The sequence below is a fragment of the Anguilla rostrata genome, chromosome 9, assembly GCF_018555375.3.
Source record: "Anguilla rostrata isolate EN2019 chromosome 9, ASM1855537v3, whole genome shotgun sequence".
NCBI classification, from domain to species: Eukaryota; Metazoa; Chordata; class Actinopteri; order Anguilliformes; family Anguillidae; genus Anguilla; species Anguilla rostrata.
This window is the reverse complement of record NC_057941.1, coordinates 15,963,613-15,978,012: the sequence shown is the minus strand read 5'-3', so window position 1 is coordinate 15,978,012 and position 14,400 is coordinate 15,963,613. Positions and strand designations below refer to the sequence as shown.

Here is a 14,400-nt window from a genome sequence, read left to right as displayed (position 1 = left end):
CCTATATCCCCTGCTTTGGTCCAGAGCTCCATGTCTCCAGCTAACCACAGGCCTCCCCAGGGACCGCAGGGAGGGTGAGAGCACGCATTAGAGAGGTGGTTAAGCCAGGAGCTCAAGACGTGACAGAAATGAGAGATTTCCATTGTTATGTGGTCGGCTAGAGGGTTCCAGAAGTAAACTGCAGAAGCCAGACAGCGTGATGTGCCTGCCAGTGCTTGTGTTCTTATTTCAAATCTTATTTCAAAATGCACAGTCAGGTATGAATACGAGCAAGAAATAGATTCAAAAATAAAATCTCAACTATGGCATGTGCAGTCCAAGTAAATCTGATATATCAGATACATCCAATGTAGAAGAAATACACAATATATACATGTATATTATAAAAATGCCTATTTGGTTTTCATTCTCCAATGTGGTTGTTTCTGGTGAAATATTTTGACAAGTATAACAATACTATGTTTTGGAAAAAAATATTAACTGAATTAGAATATACAGACATTTCAAAAGGAGATGTGTGCTGGTTTTTATCCAACCAAAGTTGCAACCTGAATTTTAACAAGCTGTTAATTTTGGTTAAATAGGTGCTTTTCGTGCTTAGAGGGATTATTTACCCTCGTAAGCCACATTGTCAGAAATAGCGATGCATCACATGAAGAATAAAAATCCCATGCTCACATTGTGCTTATTGTGCTATACTGCAAATAATTACATAAAAAGAAGAAACAAAAATTTTGAACTCATCAAATTAACAAAGGTGAATCAATAGGCTCCTAATTAGCTAGGTTGTTGACCACATGTGTTTACAGTAAGTTCTACAGTAAATTTCAAGAAAATAATTTTTTGCTTAAACTTATTAACACAATCCAGGTTTGGCTCGTTATCATTTGCATTGTCTTTGAATTCTTCATTATCTACCGAATGGTTAGTTTTAGTGGCCATGTGTCTACACTTTCACCAATTAGGAATGCTACTGAGTAACCTCTTTAAATTTATCAGTTTAATCATTTTGTTACCTCTTTTTATGTAATTGAGGCTGGGAACCACTGCATTATGCTAATGTACTGTATGGTATGTCATTTTAATTCTCATTTTATGCTGACATCATATCATAATGCTATCATAATATGAGAATTCTTCCTGCAGGTCATGCCTGTGTGTTCCATTCCAAAATCTTTTGTGAACACCCTGAGAGTGAATCTTGTACACGTCCATCATCACCCCAGTAAAAAATAAAGTGATAACAAATAGGCAGAGTCAATTGGCAAGGGGCACTTTGTCTTTAATCCACTCTTGCTCAGTACTAGAAAACCTAAGGGTGTCTTTTGGATTCTCAAAAACATTTATGCCCCAACCTGATTACCCCAGAAAGGGAGAGACAACATGGGGACACTGGGCCAAGTTTGAAACCAACTCGAGCTTCTTTTACAAGAAAGAATAATACTGTAATGAGAAAGAGGGGGAAAATAAGAGATGACAGAGGTGGCATAGCAGTACTGACAGTGATGTCACTAATATTACACGCTGGCCTGTTTTGCACACAAGGCAATGCAAGCAGAGCGTGATAGTAATTTACAGCTGCCACGGGCTTCTCTGAAAATGTGCCATCCTTTGTCACAGAATTGTGTTGCTAATGCAATGGTGTTTAGAGTCAGTCTGCGCTTCATGGGGAGTAATTAAAACAGAAAGACTTAGATACTCTTAGTGCACATAAGGACCATATGACTTTCTGCTCACTTCTCCATACTCTCCGTTCCTTTTATATTGTGTCTGTTTCTGTTTTTGCAAATTCCATAGGCCAATTTAAATATAGACAACCTCTCCTAAACAATATGACCTTTCCAGTTCTCCTTTTTCTTGTTTCCCCCTTGTTTTCTTGTATTTCTGCACCTACACACCTCCCCCCCCCTCATCTCCTTCCAACAGAACATAAAAACTAATACTGATATCCAATGTGAACCGAGTAAATTTAATCTCAGCTGAGCTCCACTGCACTTGGAAGATAACCAAATAGCTCTGACCGGATTTTTTTCCCCCAAGCTCCTACCCAGTTCGGTGTGCAGTTCCATTGTGTGACTCATATGGCGAGATACAATAAACAGCGTAAGGCATAGATACTAGACTTTAACAGCCATTGTTGATTCCAGATTTAAACTGCAATAATGAATTGGAGGTATCAGCTCATTAAAACCACAGTTAAATGTTGCAGCTATTCTATACGTTTGTAAAGGTAGGGACCTGCTTACTTCTCCCGCTAAAAGTGGGGCAGTGAAGGTGGCATTCTTATTTTTATTCCTGATTTACCACGGAAGGGCTGAATTTGACGATCAGATTGTCGATGAAATTTTCCAGGCAAGTTTATGAAGGCTTAGAGGACCATAAGCAAACAACAGTCTTTGAATTTGAAAAAGACAATAAAGGGTCACAGACAGTAGTTTTTCCTGCAGCACCGGGTACACGTAAACATAAAATGCATTATGAACTTAAGAGACCACAGTATTTTAGAAGAGTCTCAGTGCACCTAAACACTATAGAGCAAACAAACTATCATGTGGGGTTAATGCTCTGCATCTGTTCCCTTGAGTGTTTTCAGCCTGCAAAGCCTCGGCCAAGAGATTTTGAGGATGAAAACAGAACGAATCTTGCCAGCCATCATGGGGGGTCAACAGTAACCGGGTCACGGTTCTGTCCTGGATTCACCTTGGCATGACCACACAGAGTGAGCAGATTGTGAACGCTGTGTGGCTGTGGAGAGCTTTCTGGAGCGGTCCTTTGTGGTTGGGTTGAAGGACCTACGTGGGAGAGTTCCGGCGAGCCTGATGTCAAAGCGCAGCTGTGCCCTGTACTGATGGTGACAGCAGAGCACCCCGCTGCCTCATCTGCCCCCCCCCCCCTCCACCCCCAGCTCCCCACCCCCCACCCCCACTTGCGGGGGTTTCAACGCCCACACCAACCACTAAGCTTCCACACACATGAGAAAAAAAAACCACAGCCTGAACCTGCTCATACGGCATGTACATGTGTGTGGGCGTGTGTTTGCGCATACATGCCTGTGTGTGTTGCACCATAGCAATGTCGCAGCAACAACGGGCAGCAACCTTTAGCGAAACACACAAAGATGACAAAAATGTGAAAAAACTTTCTAATCCTGCACCTTCAGTTCAACATTACTTACACTACAATCTGCAAACCCATCTCAAAAATCATACAAATGTGAGTGCTTGCTGTTTATCAACAGCTTTACCAGTACGGGCAATAGGATACTACAGATGATATTGAAGGGTCTCATGGGTAATATCACACAAATTTCAATGGCATGCCATTACAAATTGAACTCTTTTCTTTTCTGTAAGCTGAAGGTCAAAACAGGTGCATGTGCAAAAAGGGCAAACATATAAATAATCAGCTAGCTGAGGCAGGTTCTGGGCTGTAAACTTTTCAAAATGGTAATAAAAGACACTAGTGGCATAAAATGATTTAAATGAATGAACGTTGGGTAAGACGCGAGCCTCCGGTTTTAAAAAAAAGAAGAGCCTCTCATGTTAATGAGTTTCACTCCCAGTAATTGGCAAGCAGCAGGTTATCAGCCTGTTTATTAGCGGCGTCACCTCTGAGACTCTTCCCGTTTGGTCGAGTAGGCCGCGGCGTGCATGCGCTGCACAAACGCCGCTGAGATCTGAGCGCTTTCAGACACTCGACAATCTTTTCTCTCTCCTCGGGCCCTTCTGTTCCAAAAACCCGTTTCATTCATCTCGTTTCTCTCTCCCCTTCATCGAGGACCGCAATCAAGCGCGATGGCAAACTCTTACATAAATCCTGCAAAAGGTGCAAATTTAAAGTGTATCATAAAGAAAGGCTGGCTTTCTTCAAAACTTTGCAAACGATTTTTCGTGAAAACGTTCAATACGTGAATACCGTTATTAAGGGCAAAAACAACACGTCTTGCACACACAGGAACATAAAAAATGAAAATACAACGCTAAAACATTTAGCAAACCCACATGTGATGCACTGAATCATAATGTGTTCAAAACCTTGTAAACTGTGGTCAGACTATATATGAAATACAGCTGAACTCCATAGTTGTTTAAAGATTGCTTTGTGCATGATTCCATTCCCTTGGGCGGGGATGTAGGAGCAGTTCAATACATTTAAAAATGATAGACCAATGAAGAACAGTATAACTCATGGGAGAGGTAACTATGAGGCAGTTCCCATTGTAATTATGCTACAAAGACATATCATGGTTGAACATATATGGTACTCGACAGACAGCATAATCACCACAGGAATTTAGAACAGCACGTTGATTATACAGTAATGAGCATGCAGTGCACATTGCATTCCATTTTCTGCTCTTCATGAATTTCATAGTTCATAATCATATAAAAGGCAATTACTTAAATGATGGTAATTACTGATCTGCAGCTAAATATTACAGTGTGTGGGTATGTAGACAGCGTAGTTACTCATATTCCTTTTGGAGTTTCAACTACCTTGAGATAATGCAAACAAAACTGTGAGCTATTTGTGCAAATTCCTTTATACAGGAGTGTAAATAACTTATTTAGAGTGTATGGATTATAAATGAATGAAACAATGCAAGCAGTAATGGAACCTCAATCAAGATGCGCTAGGGAAATATCACGAACCAGCCCTACCTCTCTTTAGCTAAACTTATTACAAGCCCAGCAGTCACACACAATAACAACAGTGGAGAAAAATGCAAATGGTGCGAAATAACTGCTATTAAGACAGCAAAGGGCTTTTTAACCTATGAATCTGTGACTGTAAGTATACTTCTCATTTTGAAGAGAATATCTTTTGACTCTGGATGATGACGTGTAATAGCAGAACTGGGGACATTTATTATGAGTTCTGCAAACAGTTCTGCATACCTGAGCTTGCTATAGAATAACTGTGTTCCCCTTGCAGGTGCCGCATCTCAAAGAAAAGGACATCTTTATTTAACTCCTTCTGTAGCATTGACTGGCTGTGCACTAGGAAGAAGTTATGCTCTCCACATCAAGTTTTTGACACATGGCAGGTCCCACTGGCGACACTGAGGGACTGCTTGGCCAGTACTGGACAGTGAACCTTGGAGGTGGCTTCATTTTGTTCCAGATATATAAAAAGTACTATGGATTTTGTTTGAAAGACCCTTCCCATTATTAGGGTAGTGACATTTGATTCAGGATACCAACCCTGATTTGTGTCGTCTGTGGATTTCCAAAATGCTTAGAAGATGAGGACCAAGCCTGTTTTGCCTACCCAAATTACAAAATGTGGAACCACTGTCACGAAAACATTGGCATCGTAAAATATTTTATAGAGAAAAAACCCAGAGTTTTAACACTTTCAAAAGGCATACTGTGTGACCAGATTGATTGAAAGTTTCACAGAAAAAAACAGAATGAATCCAAACAAACCCACACTGGGCCGAATACAGGCCAGCACGACTTCAGGTGGTTAAATAGTACACCAATTTTTTATTTTAAATAACAGGCACATTCACCTTTAATTCAGCTTTATTCTTATTTAATCTTACAAGGGCAATATTTCATTGGCTTGCAAATAACAAGAAGTAGCTATATTGGAATGATCATGATCCAGTGAAGTTGAGTTCCATAATAATGATACTATGAAGTATTATACCAAAATACACATTCATTATTCAAAATGAATATTAAATTGACTTTATTTAACATTTATTTATTGTAAATAAGCAACATTTTCCTGAAAGGAACATACGTGTAAATCTTATGTTAAAAGAAAAAGCAGTTATTTTATAGCAAATGGGTCAATATCAGAGTGAAACCTCCTCGCCATTTCCAGACTTAATTTTACACTTTTAAAATATGTGCTTGGTATATTTGGTATTAGTACTACCAAATTAGATAATGTCAATAACATAAAACGTCAGTTTTATTATGTTTGCCGGCTGCATTAATGACTTTTTAAACATTTTTCATTTCACAGTCAGCAGGTGGTAGCTATAAAATTTCATATAAATTTGACGATAAATCTCAATAATTTAAGAAGCACAAGTAATTGAATGCAAAGGCCCTTAGACCAATAAGACTACAATATAAAACATTATATAAAGTTGTCGACATCTTTTCAAAATAGAGACCAATTTAGCCAAATTAACATATTAATTTGAAAAGCATATATGCATAAAGTATGAACAGTCTCTCCCGGCTCCCAATCTTCAGTTATTATTTAACTGGCAGAATGCAAACCAAAATCGGCTTATTTAAAAGAAACATTAGTTAAGGACACCTCAGCTTCACTCGGTTATCCTTAATCGGATTCCACGATTCAAATTGGCGCTGCAATAAAATTGCCCCTAATAAACTGCAAATTACATCAGCTGCAGAGGAATCGTGATCACTTCCTGTTTCCAGTGAGAACACTCATAGTTTAGTATGATTAGGGTGATTGTCCACATAAATATGCTCAATAAGGACAATACTTCATTGAGCACTAGCCACACCGTAATCACACCAGTCAGCAATTAAGCTTAGAGAAGAGAGGGACAGTGAATGAAATTAGAGCATAAAGCGATGTAATGAGACGACGGCTATCCCACGCGACAACACACGGCAATAATCTAGCATCTTAACTGACGTTCCAAAACATGCTTAGTGGCACATGAATACGTTAAATGACAGTAATAACCATTTTTTACACAGACTCCAGGCAATGCATCATATGGGTGCAATGCTAACGAGCTGGTATGTGTTTCTCTCCTGTTAATAGTCTGTTTGTGTTTTCTGTGGGCCCAGAACATGAAAAAAATACATAAGTAAAACGTCTGTAGTTTGGATGGTTTGCTCACGCTGTCACTGGGGTATGAGGAGTATTGTTTGTAATATTTACAGAAAAAGTGGCACCCCCACCTCAGGCTGTCCAAAAAGAGATGCGAGGCAAACAGTCCGGCCTGCGCACCAGTCTGTGATGACGTCACTAATCAGCACTCAACACTTGCCTAAGTGTCTCGCTCCACACTAATGCACAGTGTTTTGAAAGCATCCAGACAAAAGCCTATTGAGAATCATTTTACAGGCTGGAACTGTAAGTGGATTTTCTCACTTCAGGACACCAATGGTTTGGTAAACTATGGCATATGGGGAAAAACTGGCACCGTGACCCAGGGCCCTTGGTCACAGTTCCCTTTATAACTCACGCGCCGAGGATCATACTCTCATGACACACTTTCTGTCATGACCTTCATGCTCAGGCGACACAATATTTTCACCTTTTCCTTCTACTGCTGAACTGCACACAAAAGAGAGAAAATGCTGTTTTTCAATAAAATATAACTTCAAGTAAAACTGCAGTAAGAAAATATTAATAAGATGAAAGTAAGAGATGTAATGCAACACAAAGGCAACTGCAAGCATTCCATTTCCATTCAGCATTTAACTAAAATTAAGTGCTGCATTTACTGATCATTTAGAAAAATAATACAATATCCTCAACAAATAAACTAAAATAAATTAGATTTTTTAAATCACTTACTGAGAGCCATATAAAATGAAACAATTCAAACAAAATTTTAAAATTGTGTAGTGGCAAATTAAGTTAAAATACATGGAAAGAGCCTCAATATTTTCATGCATTCTCGCTAATTGGGGTAAACCTGTTAACACAACATTTTTTATAATAATAATTTTAGCTATTATAACTTCTATTATTAAACTGTGTGAGCCTTTGAAGTTCTGATATTGATATTAGTCACCTGTTCAGATGAGAGTATAAAGCCTTTTATGCTGACTCCATTATGGCAGACCGGGTAGCTCTCAGACAAATGAAATGTGCTCATTTCACCTGTGAATGGAGATGATCCCCATCACCTCCACGCTTATCAGATGGAACCATCCCTCTAATGGGAAATAACAGGGGTAAGAGTCTGCACCCTGGATTCCTTTCCCCAGCATTATCATCTTCCCCCACACAATCAGATATTGGCAATTTTATTCTCCGCGAAAAAACCACAGAGGAGCCGCACATTGCCGCAGAAAGGGGTGAAATGAGATGTCAACAGCCTTTACAGTTTCGCCGTTTCTCCGAGCCACAGAGCGTTTCTCTCCCTCTCCGCTTCTCTGCATATTAGAAATTCCTCTTGGCCGCCCGTAATTTGCTGTGTCCACACTAAAGGGGATCTGGAGTAATCAGTGGCTTTGAGAGGGAAATGGCACTAATGGCCCTGACCCTCAGATGAACAGACACGTTACCAGTCTTCTCCAGAGCTGGCGACCATGATGGTTTATTTTAAATACCAGCCCTGTGAGAGGGGCCCGGCACGGGGAAAGATATCGTCTCACTACTAGCCGGGGTTACCGCATGTCTGAAAACTCATATCTGGCTAAATAAATACAGAGAACAGCTGCATTTATTTTTCATGCTGCGGGCTAGAAGATTAAGCTCTGCACATGAAATACACTGAAAGGAGCTATAATTTGAAAAACATGTCGCATGTTCATTCATGATCTCAAATGCAGCAAATGCATTTCCACGACCGTGCTTAAGCAGCCGAAGGGTAGACACCATGTATATTTCGATCTGTAAAACTAAGGTGGCTATCATTCTGTTCACGTCCCCGATATCCTGTCACAGCGTTCGTCGAGTGCCGCTGTGAAGTGGCTTTTCAGTGTCAGAAAATAAATAGGCTACTTGACAATGTTCAATATGCAAACATTTTCAAAAACATAATCAGGAGAGCAAATACAGTGTGGATTACTGACCCAAATACCCATACAGAAGCCCTGCGTCGCGGCTGATAAAAAGCCTGCCGGGCCACTTGGCTGGCAGGCCGGACACTCAAACAAAGAGCCTGACAGAGTGGGGCCGGCCCAGGAGAACCGCGGCACTCGCAGATGGGTTTGTTTCAATAATAATACGGACGAGTCGAAAAGGCAACGGCGCTAATCTCGCCACAGGGGTGACAAGCCAGAACAACCAGGCCAACCAAAGAGCTCAGCCGGCGTCTGAAAAGACAATGCCGCGATCGGAGTCGCTGGCAGCTCCGAGGATGACTGTCTGGAAGATTGCGGTCCGTGACCTGGAGTGCTCGTGTTTTTTGTGCGACTGAGGTTGAGTCAAGTGTTCAGTGACATTGTGATCCGCAGATCATCTCTCCGCTTCACCCGCTGTTCCAGACGTTCTGGCTTCAGCTTCAATGCGGTAATGAGAGTCAACCATCAGCTCCAGGCCGGATCCAATATCTTCTGCCCCAGATCCGCAAGTCCAACACAAAAGCAAGAAAGACCCATGAAGATCAGAGGCATTTTACCAATGACCACGTATAACCATTATTTGACTCTGATCATGACTTGTATGCCAATTTGGAAATTCATAATAGCTATGCACTTCCTTACCATCCACTGATATGAGCACTGGTATGCAAAATTCACCACAAAACCTGCACTTGATTAAAATGTGCTATACTTTCTTCACTGAGAAAAATACATGCAGATACTCGCTCAGTGGCTACTTTATTAGGTACAACTGCTTGTGAACGCAAATAGCCTGCTCCTCCAAACAGAATCATGTGGCTGTTCAACCAAACGTTACAATGGGTACGACAGATGATCTAAGCGGCTTTGACTGCGGTATGATGTTGATGTTGATGCTGGACGTGGTGGTTCCAGAAATCTCAGAAACAGCTGCTCTCCTGGGATTTTACACACACTACAGTCTCTAGAGTTCACAGAGGATGGTGTGATAAAACAAAAAACATACAGTAAAAGGTAGTTCTGAGGGAAATACCTCGTTAAAGAGAAAGGCCAGAGGAGTTTAGAAAGACTGGCCACAGATGCTCAAATAACAGCTGTTTACAACCGTGGTGCGCAGAGGGGCATCTCTGAACGCACAACACGTCAAACCTTGAAACAGATGGGCTGCAGCAGCCGAAGACCATGCCGGATTCCACTCCTGTCAGCTGAGAACAAAAAGATGATGCTAGAGTGGGCACGTGATGACCAAAACTTACCAACTGAAGATTTGAAAAATGTCACCTGGTCTGATGAATTTGGTCAGAACTTGGCATAAACAGCCAGAATCCACGGTTCTGGAGCTAAAAGAGGGTCCTACCCAGTATTAGATAGGTGCACCTAATAAAGTACAGGCCACTGAGCATTTATATATATATATATAAAACACACACACTCATATAGCTAGTTTATATATATATATCATGAAAATATCAGCACAGATGATTTTATCATTTTATCACTTGCTGCTGGTGGCCCTTATTTCTGCGATCATCAGATTAAGGGCTTTAGGGTGACAGAGCACCAATTCCTTCTTGATCTTCATCTTACGGCACCTCTCTCCATCTGTCTAGCCAAACTATTCCTCCGCTGAGCCAGCCAGCGATTAGGTCTTTGAACGGGGCTGCAATTGATTCCATGTGGGCCGGTTATACAAAGACCCATTATATTTTAGAGATTTCACACAAGAAATATCTGTAATGTTTGACTGCATCTTGGCTTCCCCTTGACTTACACCTTATACACACAGGAGAATAATCTAAGAACTGTCTATCACTAATCGTGACTCCCTTAAAGTCTTCCCTGAAATACATCTCTCTCTTTTACTGCAAACAGGCGCATCAGAGCAGCCTACGAGAGAACGGTGATAAGACTTTAAAGCCATCGTAAAAATTCATAGTGTAAATAACAGTATAAAAACTGCATCATTGAGCTGACAGTTTATGATTCCCTGTTATAATATCAAATAACCGCCAGGAACCATTTGCATAATTATGATCTCTTAAACGTTTACACTGAGCGATTGATTGAGATGTGTGGCTTATCTTAAACTTGCTGCCACGTGATATGCTACAGTGACTGAAGGAGAAATATTTTAAAAACAAGATCAATGGCAATTGTTTCCTCAAGCACTTGAACCTTTATTTATACAGTGGCAAATATGTTACTAAAAAATCAGAATGTAAGAGTACCAAATACCACTAATGTTATGATAACACTGAAACATGAAATTATTTGTATAATATCAGGCATTTAATCTTTGCTTCAAGGGGGCTATGTTCACTACACTGGAATGGAGGCTACTGTTCAGCAGAAGGGGGGGGGGGGGGGGGATTGTGGATCATTAAAGCCAGTCGAGAGAGGCTGGTCTGTATGAGTGACAAACAACAATTCACTCAAGCCAAACTCTTGCAGGTAATTACCCTGCTTGAGACTCGTCTGAGTAGCTGAAGTGACCCTCAAATACCCACCAGCTGAATATTCAGTGCCATCCTAATAAATTCTGACTACACATGTCAGCTTTTGCCCGCAGATTGCATTTAAAACTGCATAAGTCACACGGCTTAGTGTGTCTCTGGACCACTTTGGAGACTTCATATTACCCCACAGAACAAAAAGAAGAATCTAATATCTGTTCAGCAAGCGAAGTCTCCAGCACAAGACCGACCAAAAATAAAACAAACACACTTAAATTCTGATTGTTTTTCAAATCAAAACAGCGACATGCACAGCTCAGATATAATGGACAGAGCTGAGAATTACAGAGCTGGCCTGCGGGGAACAGGTCCTTTTATCATTAATCTCATTAAAGCCAGCCGTCAGAAGGTCAGCACTCAAAGCCACGTTGCCTAACGGTCACAGTCACGTTACATCTGCCAAGTCCCCTGACCCCTGGGCCCAAGTGCCGGTGTCTGACACAAGCGCTAATCTGCTGAAAATGACTCGCCCGGTCGCAACAGTCTCCCTTTGTTTTCCGAACTGGAAGGAGCCCAAGCCTTCAACCTCCAAACAATCAAAAAAGCGTGCTGCGCGGCTGCAAAATGCCATGCCACTAGTCATGCACTCCAGTGGCCATCCAGTATAAATACAATAGGTGGATCTCCACCATTAAAAACAATCTCTTGACCTACAGTGATGTATGACATCACGGCTGCATTTTACGAGGTGATGACTCCCCCACGAAACACGGCACGTAGTGAGGAAGCAACAGCTGCTTACATGCACAGTACGCGGATAAGTAGGCTGTGCAGATTAGATAGGACTCTGTTAAACCCACTCTACTTGATTGAATTGAATTGAGGAGTCTGGTTTTAAGATTAAGTAAAGCTAATCTTCTCTAAATCTTGTCTAACCTTGCGGGGGGGATTCCCTTTCCTTTCCTCTCCCGGTTCTGACTGACCATGTGGTCTGCTTCGGGGCTGCAGTCTGCTTGGGGGCCAGGGTTAGGGTTAGGGTTAGGGTGAGAAAAAGAGAGAGCAAGACAGAGAGAGACCGAGACAGAGAGAGTGAGAGTGAGACTGAGCGAGTGGTAGCGAGACTGAGAGTGACAGAGAAAGAGAAAGAGAGAGAGAGTGAGAGTAAAAAGAAAGAGAGAAAGACAGAGAGTGAGAGGCAGGCTTGCAGGAGCAGCCCTGATCTTTCTGCTGCTCCACAGACAGACAAACACAGCCTCTTCCCTCATTTTAAAGGTAATTGCTTTTACGGGTCCATCTCACCCCCTCGCAGTAACAGCCGGCAGTGATTTCCCGGGAGGCGTCACAATTATTTTGAGAGGGTGTGCTTTCGTAGCATTGTTTTATTACGTTATTAGAGCATGCATAGTCGGCTGCCGGTGCCAGGGATTTTTTATTTCCTGACCTTATCAAGGTGCGTGTTAGGGCATACCGAGACGCCGGTAGCGCTCGTCTGGCCCCACAGGTTCTATAAAGAGATCAGTCTGGAACTGGAGGAGACTGTAAACACTGCGAGCGCCAGAGGCGATCATTCTCCGCGCGGCGGCGCAGGTTCCTCTGCGGGGGGTTCTCGCTGGAAGTGGAAGCAGAAGTTTTTCGTCAGGCTCCTGACTTTATGAGAGCGAACGCCGCCGCGGACAACGGACGACGGCGGCGTTTCTGCTTAGCGCAATGCTACTTGCGCGCTAGCGAGCAGGGCCGAGAGACGGCTGTCATCGTCAGAGCACGTTTACGCACAATGACCGATCATTGACATCACTACAGCAATACAGCAGTAACAATTATTTCAATAGAGACAGCTCAATACACCACACAAATTTTTACACTCATTAATTTAGCAACTGACAATTCCACAATCAAAACATGACTAATGCTGACACACACTGTCCATTGGAATGGCCTACTTTTACTAGGTATTGCAGTATTACTATGTATTGCTATTAAGCTATGGCTATTATGTGACAATACTACCAAGAGTACAACTAATACTACAACTAATAATATGAGCTATTATTAACAAAAATATGATCTCCAAGTAGTATTAGTAGCATACTAACATTTTTTGAATGAAATCCAGGCTCTAAAAACATACGCATTATTGCAGACTGCAAATAAGAATTTTGAGTCAGGTAATTCAGCAGTTGGTGGGTTTAAAAGCTGTCCTTGCACACAAGATAAATGTGGAGGATTACTCACTGTAGGAATTCTCCAGTTCTAAAGGAAAGCCCAGCGTTCAGTGATTTACGGCACGGATCTTTAATGATGAAACCCATTTTCACATGGACCAAAAGGCTATCTTGGCTCAGAAGGGGACCTCATGAAAAAAAGCACTTGTGATGTTCCAGTCTGCGTCACAACTGGATGTAGTCTGAGCCCAACATCAACAACACACACAGACACACACACACACCCACAGACACACACACACACACACACACACACACATCCCTGATAACAAAGAAATAACAGCAGACAGCCCCTTTATCAGGAGGGAGACGAAAGACAAAAAGGAGATTAGAATTATAGCCCCGACCCTCTGACTTCCCCCGCATGGGTTGCTGATAAATCCACGGCAAAGGGCCTGCAGGCCCGACCGGATCAGCCCGCACCCCATGCCGACTGCATAATTGCGGACGCTTACGGATTAATCAACCTCCAGCGACGGACAGGGGTGCGGGCTCTCACACCCGCGCCTTTTCTAATCAGCCCCCCCTATTTTTAGACCCTCCCGCTCCGGAGAGCCCCGAGACAGCTGCCGATGCTCCATTGAAATGAAGAGCGAAGGGCTGCTGGCATCTGCGCCGGCCGCGATCCGAAAGCGTCCGTCGTTAAACCCCCATTGTTCTCCGGAACAATTTCCTCGCTCTGCTGGCAGCGCGAGGCCGGGCGGCGACGCGCGCGCCCCAGCCGCCAGAGACGAACGCGCCGGCGGGCCGCCCGGAAAGCATCGCTCGCGAAACATGGCGCCTCCTTGCCACGTGGCGGTCTATAAACGTCTGATACCGAAGCGACGTGGCGCTACTGCACACACTGTAGCGCACGGGCCAGCAGTGAATGTTGAATCGGGTGCACTCCGGCAATGTAAGATCACGAGCCGGACTGAAGGGTACTCTTTGTCTTTCGCCGCAATTCCGATGACCTCACAGCGTTTCGTTATTTTTCTCATACGA

General features: G+C 42.5%; 1 protein-coding gene across 4 annotated transcripts in view; it reads right to left on the bottom strand.

The window, feature by feature from the left end:
- The window catches only part of LOC135263031 (AF4/FMR2 family member 2-like), a 166,841-nt gene that overhangs the window by 128,810 nt on the left and 23,631 nt on the right, over positions 1-14,400 (bottom strand). The gene's annotated exons all lie outside the window — the stretch shown is intronic.